Below are 17,871 nucleotides of genomic sequence, written 5' to 3' on the forward strand. Positions count from 1 at the left end.
TCTGTTAAGTTTCTCAGCTTCTACATATGAGTGAAAAGATATGATATCTGTCTTTCTTTGACTGACTTATTTCACTTAGCATAATACCTTCCAGTTCCAATGTTGTTGCGATGGCAAATTTTCATTCTTTTTTATTGCCGAGTAGTATTCCATCGTATATATAAACCACATCTTCTTTATCCATTCATCACTTGATGGACATTTGGGCTCTCTCCATAATTTGGAATTGTTGAAAGTGCTGCTATAGACATTGGGATGAATTTGCCCCTCGGCATCAGCACTCCTGCATCCTTTGGATAAATTCCTAGTAGTGCTATTGCTGGGTCGGACTTCTTCCCTGACACGTCTCTGAAGGCAAGGGATATAAAAGCAAAAATGAACTATTGGGACCTCATCAAGATAAAGAGCTCCTGCACAGCAAAGGAAACACTCAAAGGCGACCCACTCAGCAGTTCTGAGGAGGGAGACTCTTCATCTCCGTCACCTTCCAGGTGATGCCGTCGCTGGTCCACAGACCACACCTGGAGCAGCAAGACGTTACTTTACCTACATAATTGATGTGGAAATGGAATTTCAAAAAGGTCATGCTCCTTGCAGCACCTGATGAAGTCTAAATGAGAGAACTGGGCTCTAAACAAAGGCATTTTGACTCTTCGGGACCCAGGAAAATGCCAACATATAAAAACTTGATGGTGTTCCAAGTCACTCCTGATGTACTAACCACACTGGGCTGTCCGAATCCTGGGGACAGTAAGCTAACGTGATTAGTGCCACACACTTGAAGTTCACTGTCTCATGCATCCTCCTGGCTTACTTTTTTTTTGACTCAGTTGCTGCCTCTGTAAAATGGGTATAATAAGAGTTCTTAGGTCCTAGGATTATGTGAAGATGAAGCTAGTTCTTTCAAGCAAGGCACTTAGAACAGGGCTCCCCGTGAGGAACAGTGTGGCACAGAGGTTAAGCACATGTCCTCCAGAGCTAGGAGGTGGTGCCATTTGTTAGCTGTGTGGCCTTAGGCAGTTGAAGTCAGCTATTGTGTGCCTTAGTGCCCCCATCTGTGAAATGGGGATGGTAGTAGCTGCTGTGAGGATGAAATCTCTTAGGATAGTGCTTGTTTAAGTCTTGCTGTTATTCATCTTTTTAAGAAATGTATGAGATAGTTACTGTTGTCTTACCTGTGTTGCTGATGCACAAACTGAGGCTCAGAGCTTAAGCTTCTTGTCCAAGGTCACGGAGTAAATGGCAGATCTGGGATCCAAAAGGTGTTCTGACTCTCGCTGTCTTTAGTCCAAACCTCCCTGAACGATTGGGAGCACAGGCCAGTGCAGTTGGGGGTAGGGTGGCCGGGTGGAAGCTAAGAGGGGAATTTCTCCTCCTTCTCCTCTGTGTGTCAGCAGCGCCCACAGCAGGAGGAGACCTCTAGGATGTGTCAGCGATGGCAGTTGTGGGAGCTCCTGGTGCAGGAAGGGTGCTTTGGGAGGCCTGGGTGTTACCCGCCACCAATGCCAGCCTCTGTAATGGTGTGTTCTGTGCCCACATGGCACCCTCCTGGCAGCCACAGGGGCAGTGATGGTGAGGGTGAGTGCTTCTGCAGTACCTGGGGTTCACACCAGGTGGGGGGCGGGGTGCAGAAAGGCCCTGCCTGCTGGCTGGAGGGCTTGTTGCTGAGACCATGAGACATGCCTGCTAGGAACTCCCAGAACCCCCCAGGATGCACTTCAGCCACTAAAGGGTGGAGGGGAGAGCAGAGAAGCACTGCCCGTTGCTGGTAATGCTACCACATTTTGATGACCGGAGTCTGAGGATGGGAGGGAGAGGGTCTCTGCACATGCCAGCAAGGTGGGGAATTCCTGGAGGACCGGAGTCACACTCCCTTCCTTTCTGTGTCCCCCACGAGAACTGCCACACCGTCTTACAGTGAATGTGGCTCCTCTGCTTCTTGAATATTAAATCAAGGCGTGAATGTGCTGTGGCCTGAATGTCTGTGTCCCTCCCAGAGATCATATGTTGAAGCCCTAATCCCTAATATGACGGTCTTTGGAGGTGGGGCCTTTAGGGGGTAATGAATTAGGTTTAGATGAGGTCATGTGAGTGAGGCTCCTTTAATGGATTAGGAGCACATGTGAAGACACAGTGAGAAGGGCTCTCATTGGAACCTGAACCAGCACTGTGACCTTGGACTTCCAGCTTCCAGACCTGTGAGAAATAAATATCTGTCATTTAAGCTACCCAAGCAGCCTGAGCTGACTTAGGCAGAAAGGGAGAGGCAAGGACACATGGATGGCTCAGTCGGTTAAGTGTCCAGCTTCAGCTCAGGTCATGATCTCACAGTTTGTTAGTTCAAGCCCTGCGTCAGGCTCTGTGCTGACCACTCGGAGCCTGGAGCCTGCTGCAGATTCTGTGTCTCCCTCTCTCTCTGTCCCTTTTCTCCTCGAGCTCTGTCTCTTTCTGTCTCTCAAATATAAATAAACATTAAAAGGAAGGGAGGGAGAGAGAGAGAAGAAGGAAGGAAGGAAGGAAGAAAGAAAAGAAGGAAGGAAGAAAGAAAGGTAGAGGCAAAGGTCTTAAAATACTTTTGGACAAAGATGTCTAACACCCAAGCAGGGACCCAGCAATGTAAGGCAAGGGCACGGACGGGGATGGTTAGGGAGCCGAGTTGGCATTCACCCCATCAGTTCTTCACCCCTCCCACCCCTGTCTTCTACCAAATATTTTACTTCTTCTTTTACCACTCAAACAGAAAATCCATAAATAATATAACCTACCTAAATGCACAATTAAAAAATAATATTGCAAGTCCAAAGTGTAATATAAGGAAGAGCTAAAAGTCATTTATATAAAAAATATGTGGCTTATGTAAAAAAAATAAAGTGACTTTAGGTATAATATAAAGAAAAAATAAAATACAAATAATTTATAACAAAACCATTTACATTTTACTCTAGTCGATGACGTTAGACAACATAAAGGAAGAGTCCGTTGGAGATATCGGAGTCCGGTCTATAGTCTAATTGTATTGTGCCAATCTGTTTTCTGATTCTGATAATGAACTATAGAGTTAGGTAAAATGTTTCCATTGGGGGAGGTGGGTGATGGGTACATGACACTTCTCTGTACTATTTTTGCAGCTTAGTTTGAGTCCATAATTATTTCAAAATATGAGCTAAATTTTTTAAAAAGAAGTTGGAAGCTTGCAGCTATTTGTAGATTCACTGCGAATTCGACAGCTTCAAATACAGATACAGCCTTCCAGACAAGCAAAATGCTATGAGTGGTGTCCCCATTTTGTGATTTCATTTTCTGAAGCAGTGAGCAATTCTTGGCAAGGTCCTGAACAAAACAAAGTTGAGTTTCACCTTGACACACAAGAAGTGAATTGCTGGAAAATTTGGTGATATTAAAACCTTACAAAAAAAATTGCTTTGTGTTTTACATGGAAGGCACCATTAGGTCCAGACTCAGATCACTCAAATCAAGTTTTTCACGTACACGAATGTCTGGTGCAATGTCCAAAATTCACATGGGACAGGAGACGGCCTTTGTGTGCAAGGTTATCCTGTGTGGTTTTGGATGCCAGCCTCCCTGGACATACCCACTAAGTGCCAATGTAGAAACCCAGTCACTGGAATGGCCAACACTTAGCCCTCATACACAAAGAGCCATTATCATGAACTGGGTTCCTAACATGGGGAGGGGCGGGGACAGGGGCAGGGGGACTCATTTAATATTAATTGTCTTGAATGTGGGCCTATAATGCCAGGCTTCTCCTGTCCCTGACACTCCAGGAAACGGTTTGCAACCCCGTTCCTGCATATGTTTCTTCAGCCCTGTATTCCTTTAGCCTGGCCCATGTCAATCAACATCATCTTTCTGAAGCCACGTGCCAGGCGCTGAATTTCTGGATACAGCTGCCATTCTCCTAAGACAGCAAACATCCTCTTGGCTTGGTGGAGAGAGAGAGAGAGAGAGAGACAGAGACAGAGACAGAGACAGAGACAGAGAGAGAGACAGAGAGAGGAGGCCTATTCACAGTCCTCAAGACCTTCCCCACTGTGCAGCCCAGCCCCATGCCTGAGACCCACCCATGTTCTCTAGTCTGCTTTCTGGAATTTAGAAACTGGGTAGGACTTCCTGCCGTCCTACGACATCCCCAAAGAATGAACTGCCCAATCACGTGTCACATTTTCTTATTAATGAAAGGAAAACATAATGCTAGGATATGCTACCCTTGGCAAAATGGATCTCAAACAGAACCAGAACTGCTTATGAGCTGTGCAACTCTGAGCAAGACACTTAACATCTCAGAGTCTTTATGTGCTCAAATTATGTACAGATCATGTGAAACAGCTTCTATGAAAGAACTCTGCAAACTATAACACATATTAATGTGATAAATTGCTCTCACTGTTAATGGTCATTTGCACCAGTCCAATGATCCATTTAAATATGCCAGTGAATAAAAGAGCAGTGGGTGGGAATCCACATGAGTTACGGGAACATAGAAGACACACACATGCTCTTTAAATCCATCATCTAGACCAGGGGTTGACAAACCATGGCCTGTGGGGGAAATCTGGCCCTCAACCTGCTTTTGTAAATAAAGTTTTATCAGAACAGAGCCATGCTCCTTCAATTATAAAGTGTCTTGGCTGTTTTCACACAACAGTAGAGTTCAGTGATTATGAGGAAGAGCAGATGGCCTGCAAAGCCTAAAATATTTCCTGTCTGGTCCTTTCCCAGAAAAGTTGGCTGACCCCTCATCTATACAGTTAACAGAAAGATCTGTCTAAAGAGTAAAACCATGTCCCTACCCATCCCTTCAATGGCTCCTGATGACGGCAGAGTAAACTCTTAAACATGGAAGGCAAAGCCCTTCACAGCCTGGCTGCGGCCACCAGCCAGCCTCACTCCTCTCCAAACTGCATTCTTTAGAAACCTGCCAGCTTCTGCACTGCCGTTTCCCTGCACAATGCTGTTCCTCGCTCCGTGCGTTTGCCAAGGACACGAGACTGGCTTGGGATGGTCCTGGCAGGCCGAGGCCAGAACACCTTTCCCAGCGCACACTTGGACCTCTCAGCCCCCTCCCTGGAGGCGTCAGCCCCTCCGTCCTTGAAATACAGATTTTGTGTGTTCCTCGAAGCCTTGGAAAGCCCTAAGGAGTGAGCATCGCTCAGGAACTTGGCTCTGGGTGCATACAGCCCCAGCTCTATGCCTGTCACCCAGGAAGTAGCAATGAATAGCCACTATTCTTATAGATCACCACCTCTGGGCACTGCCAAGGCCCAGACTGTTCCAACTTTCATGGGGTCATGAGGACTCAAGGGGAGAAGACTCTTCCCCCACAACCCGCCTGCTGCCTCCCTCTCTCCCCTCTCTGGGAGATGGCAGGGATCTTTTAAGGCTGGCCACACTATAATTTCAAGTGCTGTCTAATAACTTTTTAGTGACACAGACACTTAATAGAATTTCCTGAGAAAGAGCTTGTGTCCACAGTCATTCTGGACCTCCTACTGACTTGAGTGTAATTGCTGCTAATAGACAAAGAGGTAATTACTGTGTAACCTGCCTTCTGGTTTCAAAGCAAACAATCACATGTGCTGTGCTCTGTGGTGGGGGAAGTGGGGGGCATCTGAAGGGGGTTCCTGCTGTGCCTGGTCGTGTCACAGGCTCTGCCCTGCTTGAAAAGACCCAGTGATCCAATCAGTTATAGGACTACTGAATCCCTGGCCAGGAAGGGAGTAGAAGTCTGAGGGTAAGCAGAATAATGCCTCCCTCCCAAGATGTCCCCAACCTCTTCCCCTGAACCTGGGAATACATTACATTACAAAACGGAATTAAGTCTGCAGATGAAATGAAGGTCGCTGAGCTTGAAATAGGAAGATTGTCCTGGATTATCAAGGATGGTCCAATATAATCACAAGGATCCTTCCACGTGGGAGCCGGAGGCAGAAGAGAAGGTCAGAGAGGTGACGGGGAAATGGACTCAGCCCACCATGCTGTCTTTGAAGATGGAAGGAGGGGACCACAGGTCAAGGGATGCAAGTGGGCTCAAGAAGGGGGAAAATGAGGTGGCAGATTCTCCCTGGAAAGGACCACAGTCGGCTGACACCTGGGTTTTAGGCTAGTGCATCTCACATTAGATCTCTAACCTATGCAACAGTAGAATAATATGTCTGTGTTGTTTGACGCCATGAAGCTTGTGGCCACTGGTTACAGCAGCCATACGGGACTAATGCAGGCCCCCTCATTTATTCCAGCTCCCCACCTTCCTGCAGCAAACCTGATTCCTGGTCATCCGGCCTCCGCTCGAGGACTCCCAGGAACCAGAAGCTCACTCCACAGCACACAGCTTATCAGATACTGGTCAGCTGTCATTTTGGAAAAAGCTTCCTTTGTGGACCCAAAATCTCTCTCCCATGGCTCTCAGTTCCTCTTGGGAAACACCCTCCTTTGTCCAGTTGTTGCACGTGACAGAGGGTTCCAGCCCTGCCCCCACCTCTGGCCATACGGGCTGGTGCTGGGCAGCACAGGTCTCAAACCAGAAAACTAGTTCTTGGACTTCGGTGAGAAGACCACCATTGAGAAAGAGCCACTCTTGTCATGGAAGCTGCAGGAACCTGCATTTTGAGCAAGTGCCCCAGCCTCTTGAGTTGCACACCCCCCAGTCACACTTTGAGAAACTTCCCATCTGGAATCTCCCATACATGTGGACTGAAGTCCCAATCCCAGGGGGAGGGGGGGAGCCTTTGAACTCAGGATCTTACGAAGGCAAGAAAAGGATTATCTGAGAAAACTTGAACCTACATAAGAAAAAACTATGGGTCATTTTGTTAAACATAAAAGTATGTAGTTCATTAAGAATAATATTATGGAGTCACCCTAATTTACTTGAGGTCTTGTCTTCTAGCTAGTCGGCCAGGCTCTCTCTGTCTCTGTCTCTCCTTCTCACGCAGACACTAGCTTATGGAGAACAAAGAGAGGCCCAGTCCGAGGCACCCTCCGTGCCTCCACTCCCAGCCCTAAGACAACCAGGATGCTCTCCCACTCTTCCTTAAAGAGAGAAAAAAACAGACATGTTTTGAAAACAGAGAAGCTCTCCACACGTAGGAGGGTGTGTTTGTAATTGCTTCGCAGCATTGTTGAGGATCAAGAAGTTGACCTGTGAAAGAAGAGGTTCGGAAAGTGTTAAGCACTGATCACAGATATTATTATGGAAGAATTATCCCATTATTTTGAAAGCAGAACTGATTCCAATTGCCGGCCTCTCTTCTCCCTTGCACATGCTTCTGATAATTTCTTAACCATTTACATTCCCTTCTCTGCCAGTTCCCGTCTCCCTTCTTCCCCTTGCACGCCTGGAGAATGGGAAGGAGAAGCATCCCGGACAGCCTGGCTGGGGACATGGGATGGGTTAACCCAGCTCTGAGGCTGTGGCACACAGTTAACACTATCCACGGGGGGCTGGGAACCCCTGTCTCCCTCCGGGTGTGTGCGTGTGCACTCATGTGTGCCCCCGGAGCATAGGGAGAGGATCCAGTGATATTTCACACAAATGAGAAATGTTATTCTGCAGATTAAAGCCTCGCCGAGCCTGGTTTTGTCTTTATTTATGCTTTTCCATTTCCCTCAGCGTCGACATGGGTGCCCACGCCAGGGAGCACCGAAGGACGTAATTGGCGTGGTGAAGGATTGTTGCGCAGCCCCGACGGGCCCTCGCAGGGCTGCCCCCCTCCACTCCCCCATCTGTCACCATCTAATGTGACAAAGTTTTTATCGGGCATTGAGGCACAGGAGATTAAAAGTAAATACTGCAATCAGGAGGCAGCTGGGGAGAAAATGCAACGCATTTCACAGTAAGCTGCACAGCTCATCAGGGTAGCCTTGTGGCTCCGGGAGGCCAGGGTAGTGGGGAGGGGAGGATGGCGAACTCCAGGTGGGGGTGCAGGGGAAACACAGAGTCCGGCAGCTGTGTTTTCACACTTTGGCTGGTAAAAATAAAATGATAGCAGCCGCCGTACATCAAGTGTCTCACGATGGTCTTGTAAAGTTAGAATAGGCTCCTTCTAGGCTCCTTCTTTAAAAGAACCTGAAGACCAGACAGTTTAAGAAACATGCCTGGGTGGCCATGATCCTCTCTCTTCTCCCACTGCTTCCTGCCCTCTCCTTCAGTGAACAGATATCAGAGTGTGGGTTGGCAAGATAAATTGTCACTGGAGTAATGTGGTTTTGTTACATCTTCATTTCTATGTTGCTCCAAACCATAAGCTTCTATCATTAATTCAGTCCCATATTGTCATTTAGAATGTAAGCTCTATGTTCTATTTGGTCTTTCCTATTTGGTATCTCCAGCACTTGGAACATTCATTGTCTGGCCCATAGTAGGTGCTCAACAAATATTTGTTAAATGATTGACTCACTGAATATGTCCAATATGGTCCAATATGGTAGAATACTGACCAACTAAAGTATGGTTCATAGACCAGTAGCACTGGCATCACCTGGGCACTTGTTAGGAATGCAGAGTCTCAGGTGCCACCCCAGACCTCCTGAATCAGAATCTGCATTGTGACAAGCTCCTCAGGTGATTCATGGGTATGCTGAAGTTTAAGAGACATTGGTAAATATATGACACCCTTTGTCTTGGTGACCCAAGCTTTCTTGCTCCATCGTCATGGGTGAAGGGAGGTTGAATTTCACATTTCTTCTGTGCTAGCGCTTTATGCCATGCATCATTAAATCCCACTGTTAAATCACCACCATTATATGATCTTTTGGGGTGGTCAAAATCAGCCATGGATGGGCACCTTCAAATCCATTCTTTGTCTCCATGCCTCTTTACGTTTTTTCCCTCTTCCGTCCTTACAGTTTCCAGCTTTGTGGTCCTGGTCAGTAGTGGATCCTTGAAACCTTCAGATTGGGCACTGCCCTTGGCCACAGTACTCTCTGTGAAGACCTGATCTCCTTTCATGGGGAAGAACAAAGAGGGGTGAGGAAGAAAGAGAACTCAATCCTGCTCAGCCCTGAGCCACATAAGCCTCTGCTTGTGGTCCGTTGGAAAATAGAGTCGTGTTCCTTAATAGAGTCATATAGCTTGGGAAACTGAGGCCCAGGAGGGATGTAGGTGGATGACACCAAACACTGAGTGCTATCGGGTCCTTGATAGGAAGATGAAGCACTGAGCCAGAGGAAGCCTACGAGCTACAAAAACTATTTCCCTTGTTGAGCCTGTGTGTTGTCTCCCTTTCTGCTTCAGGCCATGGGCCCCACTGCCTAGGGGACAAACATCACGGCTGTGACACTCGTCTCATGCCCCAGCCTCTAACACTGCCAGCTTCTGGCTGCCAGCTTTCCGATGATGTCGGATTTAGAGCCAAAAAACATTATGTCAGCTACTCAGTAGCATCCATTATCACACTACCACAAATAACTTTATCAAGCACTATAAATTTAAATGTGTTTTTCTCATCTTAATATTTCCAGAATTAGAATACAACTGAGAAGAGATAAGTGCATTTGATATATTGCTTTATTTAAGAAAACTTTTATGGAATTGATGGCGCGTGTTACAATTGATTGTGTCTTAGAATTGAGAGGATGTGGTGCTAAGGCTCTAGAAGAATGGGGACACTGCACAGGTACATTTTGATAGATGATAAGGAGCTTAGGAAATGTGGAAATGAGAATAAATTCATAAACGCTGAATAATCATAACTGGTACTACTTAATGGGTGCTTATTTTGTGCCAATTATACATTTTTTCTAATTCTTAAATAATCCCCACAGGAAGATAATGTGATTTTAATCATTTTAAACCTATGTATATTATAGTCTCCACACTGTGGCCCATATCTTAATAACAGCTTTATTGAGATATAGTTCACATGCCATAAAATTCACCTTTTTAAAGAGTGCAATTCAGTGGGTTTTAGGACTTCACAGAGCTGTGCCTATCGTCTCTTTATCTGAGTTTCTTGGTGATCTAATCTTATCATCTCTTATATCTGCCATCATTTCCTCATGTTGGATTCTTTCCTTGTGTGTTTTGTAATTTTGGATTGTGAGTTTATCTTTAGTGAGATTTTATGTGTGGAAATCCTCTATCGATTGGATCAAGGATGCATCTCTCCAGAGGGGGACATGACCCACAGGGCCCAGCGAGGGAATTGGTGGCTTCCTTGCCTGGAACTCAGCCTCCACCCCATGGAGTCATTACATGTGGCTACAGAGGAATGCCAAAGACGATAAAGCCTTGTGCATGTATTTGGATTGTTGTCAGCAGGACCAATGGCACCTCCACACTAGGGGACAAGCTCCCCAGGAGCTGGGGCTTATCTTACTTTGCTCACCGCTGCTCCTCCTGTATCTATATCAGTGCTAGCTTTGGTAGGTGTCCAACAGGTAGCTGTTAGAGGAATTAGTCAGCCCTTGGGGATTAAAACAGGGCATCCCTGGGGTACCATTATTCAGCCAACCTCAGAAAGGGTCTTACAATCTTCTCAACTTTCTTAACATTATAGAAAAAGAGACAGAAGTCCAAAGAGGTCTCCTGGCATGCAGCCTCGTCTTTCCACCCTACCTACAACCTTGAAAAGGAGGGGCAAAGTTTGTGGGGACAGAGTTCTAGCAGGAGGAGCAGTGGGAAATGCCAGTCCACCCAGGGGTGTCCAGTAGTCCTCAATCTGGATACCTAAGCCAAGGATGGAGAGAGTGGTGACTCTGTTCAGTTTTTAAGTATTTACAGAGTGCCTCTTGTATACCAGGTGTTGTGCTGAGCTCAGCCACAAGAGGAGTAAGATTCAACACCTGCCTGGTGGGGAGACTCATGGAGGGAGCATATTATATGTTGTAAAAGAGGCACAAGCCCTGTAATAGGACAGGTGTTGGGTTTGAATCCATTTCATCTATTTATGGGCTATATGACCCTGGGAAAATTAATCTGTGATAATCTCTTCATTCATAAAATAGCAATTGCCATTCATTCTTTTTAAAAATATTTTTAATGTTTATTTATTTTTGAGATACAGAGTATGAGCAGGAAAGAGGCAGAGAGAGAGAGAGAGGGATACACAGAATGGAAGCAGGATCCAGACTCTGAGCTGTCAGCACAGAGCCCAACACAGGGCTCGAATCCATGAACTATGAGATCATGAGCTGAGCCGAAGTCAGACACTTATCCAACTGAGTCACCCAGGTGCCCCCATTCATTCTTTATATTACATGGTAAGCATCAACAAATTCTGCTTTGGTTTTTCCTGAATCCTGGAATGAGCACTTAATTGTGTGACTTTGTAGCTGACAGGCCTCCTGGATCTCAGCTGACTCACCTTTACAACAGGGATTTCACCCCAAGTGAGAGACTGAAGGAACACATGCTAAGCACTTTCCTACTCAGCTCTGGCCACTTTTGCAAGAGCAGGAGGTGTCTGTAAATGGGCCCTGAGGTGCTCCTGGGCCCTGCCTGTCTGCCTCAAGCATGAAGGGGGCGCTCCGCTGTGTGTATGGAACCCATTTGTGCTCCTGGCACCTGGTTGGAAAGTTCCACCTTGGAAGGTTGTAGAAGGACTAACTAACATGATCTACAGCAGTGTCTTAACTGCTGCACTAACAACATTTTAAGCTAGATAATTCTTTGTTGTAGGTATCATTCTGTGCTTTGTAGAATGTTTAGAATAGTGTCTCCAACTTCTACCCACTAGATGCCAGTAGCAACTCCCCGTTGTGACAATTGAAACTGTTTTCAGTCATTCCCAGATATCCTCTGGGGGATGAAATTGTTGCTAGTTGAGTTATATGGAAAAGCACTCTCTAAAGCTAAATGTGTGAGCTATCATTTTTGTAATGAATTGCTGTTACTATAGTGCCAAATGTTGACAATATGCTACCTTTGAGGCAGTGTGTGAATGTTTTTTTTAAAATGTTTATGTATTTTTGAGAGACAGAGACTGGGCATGAATGGGGGAGGGGCAGAGAGAGAGAGGGAGACACAGAATCCGAAGCAGGCTCTGGGCTCAGAGCTGTCAGCATGGAGCCTGACAGAGGGCTTGAACTCATGAACTGCGAGATCATGACCTGAGCTGAAGTCGGACGCTTAACTGACTGAGCCACCCAGGCGCTCCAGTATTTAATGTGGTAACCAGAGCCCTGTAGAGACAATCCGAGATCAAGTTTAAATGGGGGATTTTGAGAAAACCTCAGCAAACAGGCAAGGAAAGTGCTTTAAACAGCTGGACAGCACGCCGTATGCTGTAAGCATGTCCACCGGGCCTGCCCCGGGGGCTCACTGCGTGGACCAAGCTGGAAGAGGCACGAGAGCCTCTTGTGGTCTCAGCAGCCTCCCCACCTGCTGGGCGATCCCCGGCGAGTCTCTCTCCTCTTGAGCCTCTGTTTCCTCACTAGACGGACTCTGACCCCCACAGTATACGTCCATCTGCTCTGACCATCAAAACGGCCATGGACTGGGGAGCGAGGTTCTCCAGAAGGAGCCGGGAAGATGGCAGTTGGGAATGGGGCAGGATTTTGAGCCAAGGTGGATCCACTTGGATAAAGGGTTGCCAAAGCTAACTAAAAGTCAGTCACTGCCCTGTACCCCATGGCAGAAGACATAGCCTTCCTAGGCTTGGCGGTGGTGGTTTTTTTTTTTTTTTTTTTTTTCTTAAAAAAGCTGCTTAAAACCAAGGAGAGTATAACCATTTCTGCTTTCTAGGGAGGAAAGAATCATTCAAACAAGTAAGGAAATAAGGCTTTCCATTGCTTTCTTCCTCTCGCTAAGACCTGTGAGAGAGAGGAGAAAGACAGAAAGGTCCAAACACCGGCCGTGTTTTCTGTGGCTGAGCAGTGAGGCCTGCAGTAACTAACTGGTCTTTGCAGAGCTGGGCGGAGGGCTTCGGAGCATCAGGGGAGCCCAGAGCCAGGGCAGCACGGGGCCTGGATCGTCCTGCACAATAAATTGAGGGAGCTGAGTTTCTGGGGGAACTTGGGAGGAAAGACAGACAGGAGAAAAGGGCACCAGAGTGTCTTAAGGGTCACAGTGGGTTGCTGATGTGACCGAACAAAACTCCTCCAAACTTCCAATGTTTCCTACGTACCAAAATGCCTGTGTCTGTGGTGGTTCCAAAGGTGGCTATTTCAAAAATGGAGCTGGACAGAGCAAAACTGGTCCAAGTGTGTTCGATTCCTGATGCTGACGTGACAAAAGGCCACACACGAGGGGCTTAAACAACAGAAATTTATTCTCTCACAGCTTTGGGGGATAGAGGTCCAAAATCAAGGGGTCCAATGCGCTTCCTGAAGGTTCTAGGGAAGAATCTTTCCCTCCCCGCTCTTCATTTCTGGTGGGTGCTGGCGACCCGTGGCACTTCTTGGCTGAAAGATACTCCGATCTGTTTCTGTCGCCATACGGCTTTCTTCTCTGTGTGTCTCTGTCCCTGTGGGTCCTCTCCTCTTCTTACAGGGACATCAATCATATTGGTCTAGGATACCCCCAACCCGGTATGACTTCATTTTGTCTATTCGTAAGATGCTATTTCCAAATAAGTTCATATTCTGAGGTTATAGATGGACAGGCAATTTTGGGGACATGCTGTTTGACCCAGTTTATGAAATGAGAGGCGCTATGATCTGTAAGTGGAATCCTGGGGAAAGTGGAAGGACCCCAGGCCCTTCCCCCACCTCCGTCCTCGCCTCACATGCATGAGGGGTGTGGTCTTGCACCCGGGCAGTGGGCCATGGAGCAGGGGATACACCAAGAGCTCTCTTCAAATGACTACTGCACAGTTAAGGGCTTTTGCTAACCAGCTCCCATGGCCTTCCATCCAAGGGTCCTGGGCAAAGCATCCTCTTTTTTGGGGTAGGTATTACTAGTGAGTATTTGTTGTCTATGGTCTCTGCCCTTGGCTCCCATTTCCCTTTATTGAGTGAATAGCTCTCGGATTCCCTTTTGGGGACCCGTCTTCCTCACTTTCAGGCTATATTTGGCTCCAGTCGAGGCTTCAAAGCCTGGCCAACTGGCATATTCAATCCCCCTGGTCACAAAGGTTGGTTCAGGATGGGCCCATGTTTCAAATTAATGCAATCACAGTGATTCCTCGAACTTGTATAGCAAAGGAGAATTCTTTCTACCAGTTTTGAACCTGTAACCCTATGGTTTGGACCTCTGGCAGCCACTTTGCCATGGTGAAGTCAGACCTTCCCAGCGAATGGAACTGACTTAGAAGAAGTGGACAGAGAGAAATTGGGTTTTGATGTTCTCAGTAGCCCCTAGATCAAGCCTTGCCTGAAGCTCTACTATTGGGATTTTCAGTTATCTGAGTCATTAAATTACCACGACCCCTCTTCCTTCCTTTGCTTTAGCCATGAGTTTGAGTAATTTTCTATCATTAGTACAGAAAATTTGTTCATTAGAATTCACTTAGAATGAATCCACAAGACTGGGCTTTATAATTTATTTAGTTGGAATGCTTCTTCTCATTTATATTTGGAACAACTCAGATACAGAAGTGGATGGCATGCCCTTGGAGTGTCCTTGCAAGCCCCTGGCAGAGTGGAGTGGGCAGCCTCCAGGGTCTTCATAGAAGTGCACGCCCATCTGCATGATGCCTTCATCAGATATATATTTTTTAAGTTTATTTATTTCTTTTGACAGAGAGAGAGCGGGGGAGGGGCAGAGAAAGAGGGATAGAGAGAATCCCAAGCGGGCTCTGCACTTCAGCACAGAGCCCGATGTGGGGCTCAAACTCACGAACTATAAGATCATGACCTGAGCCAAAATTGAGTCAGATGCCTAACCGACTGAGCCACCCAGGTGCCCCATCGGGTATCCTTTGAGTGCCTGTCCCGTGTTTGCCCGGGAAGGGGCTCAGATTAGAGTGGTAGCAGTGAGGATACAACAGCGACAACAGGGAGGTAAAATCAACAGAACGTGGTACAGATTGGCCTTCAGTGACGTGGGAAAGGAGGTGTCCTGGCTGGGTCCTAGGCTTCCAGCTTGACAACGGGGTGGCTGCCATGTCCTGAAATGGGACACATCACAGAGGACCAGTGTCTGGGGTGGAAGGCATGGCGAGTTTGGTTTTGACCATGTTTCGTGCCCCAGACCTTCACAACTTCCAAGTGAGGGTGTCACATAGGGAGTTGGACACACAAACTGGGGCTTGGAGGGGAGGCTGGGCTAGAGTTACCTGAGTGGAGTCTCTTGCCTACAGATGCCGCTGATGCTGGAGGTGCAGGGGAGTGGCTGGAGATGGCATAGAAGGAGACAAGGTTGGGGCCTTGCAGAGCACCAGCAGGAGGAGGGGCTCATGGCCAAAACCGTGCTCTACCCTGTTTTGCTGGATGCTGGGGCTGGGCTCTGAGCTACTGCTCTCCTGACTCCTGAACTTGACTCCCTGGTCTTGTTCATCTGAAATAAGCTTCTTTGCCATCTTGTCTGTCTTGTGCACTGCTGAGGAAAAGGCTGTTGGCAGTGCCTACCCTCGCTGCACTCACCCCTCCCCTCGGCACCCTCTGTGCACTCGCCCTGCAGCTACTCGCTGAGGACCTGCTGGCCGAGGAAGCATGCTTGGGTCTGCACAGGGTTAGACTGAAAGCACCAGGGAACTGACTCCCCTGGAGCAGCCTTTGACGCCCCCTCCCCCATGACCCCCACGAATGGAGGGAAAATACCCCACCTCTTCCGCTTCCAGAAGGGGAGATGGGCGCACACCCTCGCCCACAGTGGAAACTGATCACGGTCCCACACTGCCTCACCCCCCTCCCCATCTTCTGTAGCCCTCTCCCATCCTGGGGCCGCTGGTCCTATCCCAGACAACCAGGAAGCTCTCAGCCCATCTCTGCCTCTGCCTGGGGGGGAGCCAGCCTAGGGCAGCTGAGTGCCCATAACGGCGCCTGACCTAGAGCCAGATGGCCTTTTGAGGGAATTCACCAGCTCCTGCATCTGCGGCCTGAGGAGGCGGCCCAGTGAACTTTGGTTGGAACAAGAACCATTGATTCTGTCCCTTGTCCACCCCAGGCTCTGTGCCTGCGTACACATGCCCGGGGGCTCTGTGTGGTCACCACCCAGTTCCTCCCCCTGATCAAAGGAGGCCAACTGAGGAAGTCAGGTCCACATGGCCCCCGGAGCACGGTGGCAGCAGGCACAGCAGCATGGGCTCTTGTGCCCTTGGCAGTGGCCTGCAGGCCCACCCCTAGTGTGTCATATCCACATCCTCTTACAGGGGCTCCCAAAACATGGGCGGCCCTGGCAGCATAGCCTTCCAGTTGTCTGTGTGTGTGTGTGTGTGTGTGTGTGTGTGTGTGTGTGTGTACATGTACCTGTGTGTTTTTGCTTCCATGTGTATTTGCGTGTGCGCGGTGGCTGCTGTCATTATGCTGCTAATGGAAATACTGCCACGGATCGCAACTCTCAATTAGCTCCTGGGGCGATCGCTGTGACAGCCAGTTACCGAACAGCACGGCCTAAAGGAATGAATTAATTTGTAGTACACGGCAGTTAGAGTCACCGCGTTAGCAGACTCGACAGCCAGAGACCCCGGTTAGGGGAGCCGGGACCACCGGGCACCTGCGGGTACCTGGGAGGTGTCGCCCCTGTGGCCCTGACCTGGGAAGGGGATCAGAGGGACATCAAGGACCTTCACTGAGCTCAGGACCATGCAGCCTGTCAACCCTAGAGAGAGGGGAGGAGGACCCTGGCTGGCACACAGCCAGACTGGAGGCCAGGGTGCTAGAGGCTGGGAGGGATGGTGAGGTTTGTTCTCTCTCTGTCTCTCTCTCTCTCCTTCCTTCCCTCCCGTCCTCTCTCCAAACAGGACCTTCAGTGGACTCGGGCTGGAGTGTGGCCAGGTCTCTTCAAAGAGGCAGTCCAACACTGTTGGTGGGAATGTAAACTGGTGCAGCCGCTCTGGAAAACAGTGTGGAGGCTCCTCAGAAAACTATCCATAGAACTCCCTTATGACCCAGCAATAGCACTGCTGGGGATTTACCCAAGGGAAACAGAAGTGCTGATGCATAGGGGCACATGCACCCCAATGTTCATAGCGGCACTTTCTACAATAGCCAAATCATGGAAAGAACTGATTAATAAATGTCCATCACCTGATGAATGGATCAAGAAGATGTGGTATATATACGCAATGGTGTATTACATGGCAATGTTAAAGAAATCTGGCCATTTGTAGCAAAGTGGATGGACCTCGAGGGTGTCATGCTGAGTGAAATAAGTCAGGCGGAGAAGGACAGATACCATATGTTTGCACTCATAGGTCTAACAGGAGAACAGGAGAAACCTAATGGAGGACCAGGGGGAGGGGAAGGGGGAAAGAGAGTTGGGGAGAGAGAGGGACAAAAACATGAAAGACTATTGAATACTGAAAACGAACTGAGGGTTGAAGGGGGAGCAGGAGGGGGGAAGAGGTGGTGGTGATGGAGGAGGGCACTTGTGGGGAAGAGCACTGGGTGTTGTATGGAAACCAGTTTGACAATAAACTATTATAAAAAAATAAAAAATAAAAAGATATGATTATCTTAAAAAAAAAACAAAGAGGCAGTCTTCCTGGGTCAGCTCAGGGAAACCCTAGGGCACCAGGGAAAGAGAGAAACCCTCCACTCCCTCCATGTATTAGTTAGGATTCTTTCTTATTTCATGTAAAAAAAATTTTTTAATGTTTATTTATTTTTGAGAGAGTGAGAGGTAAAAAGAGAGCACAAGCAGGTGAGGGGCAGAAAGAGAGAGAGGGAAACACAGAATCCAGCCCAGAGCCTGACACAGGGCTCAAACCCATGAACCATAAGATCATGACCTGAGCTGAAGTTGGATGCTTAACCAACTGAGCCACCCAGGCGCCCCTCTGTTTTCATGTTTAATTGAAACACATTTTA

General features: G+C 47.9%; 1 long non-coding RNA gene across 1 annotated transcript; it reads left to right on the forward strand.

Moving 5' to 3' along the window:
- The first annotated feature begins 7,766 nt into the window (after positions 1-7,766).
- LOC115300739 lies at positions 7,767-9,223 on the forward strand. The gene is made up of 2 exons (XR_003912810.1): positions 7,767-7,853; positions 8,866-9,223. It is a non-coding gene; the product is annotated as an uncharacterized LOC115300739 (long non-coding RNA).
- The last annotated feature ends 8,648 nt before the right edge of the window (positions 9,224-17,871 follow it).

The sequence above is a fragment of the Suricata suricatta genome, chromosome 9, assembly GCF_006229205.1.
Source record: "Suricata suricatta isolate VVHF042 chromosome 9, meerkat_22Aug2017_6uvM2_HiC, whole genome shotgun sequence".
Taxonomy (NCBI): Eukaryota; Metazoa; Chordata; class Mammalia; order Carnivora; family Herpestidae; genus Suricata; species Suricata suricatta.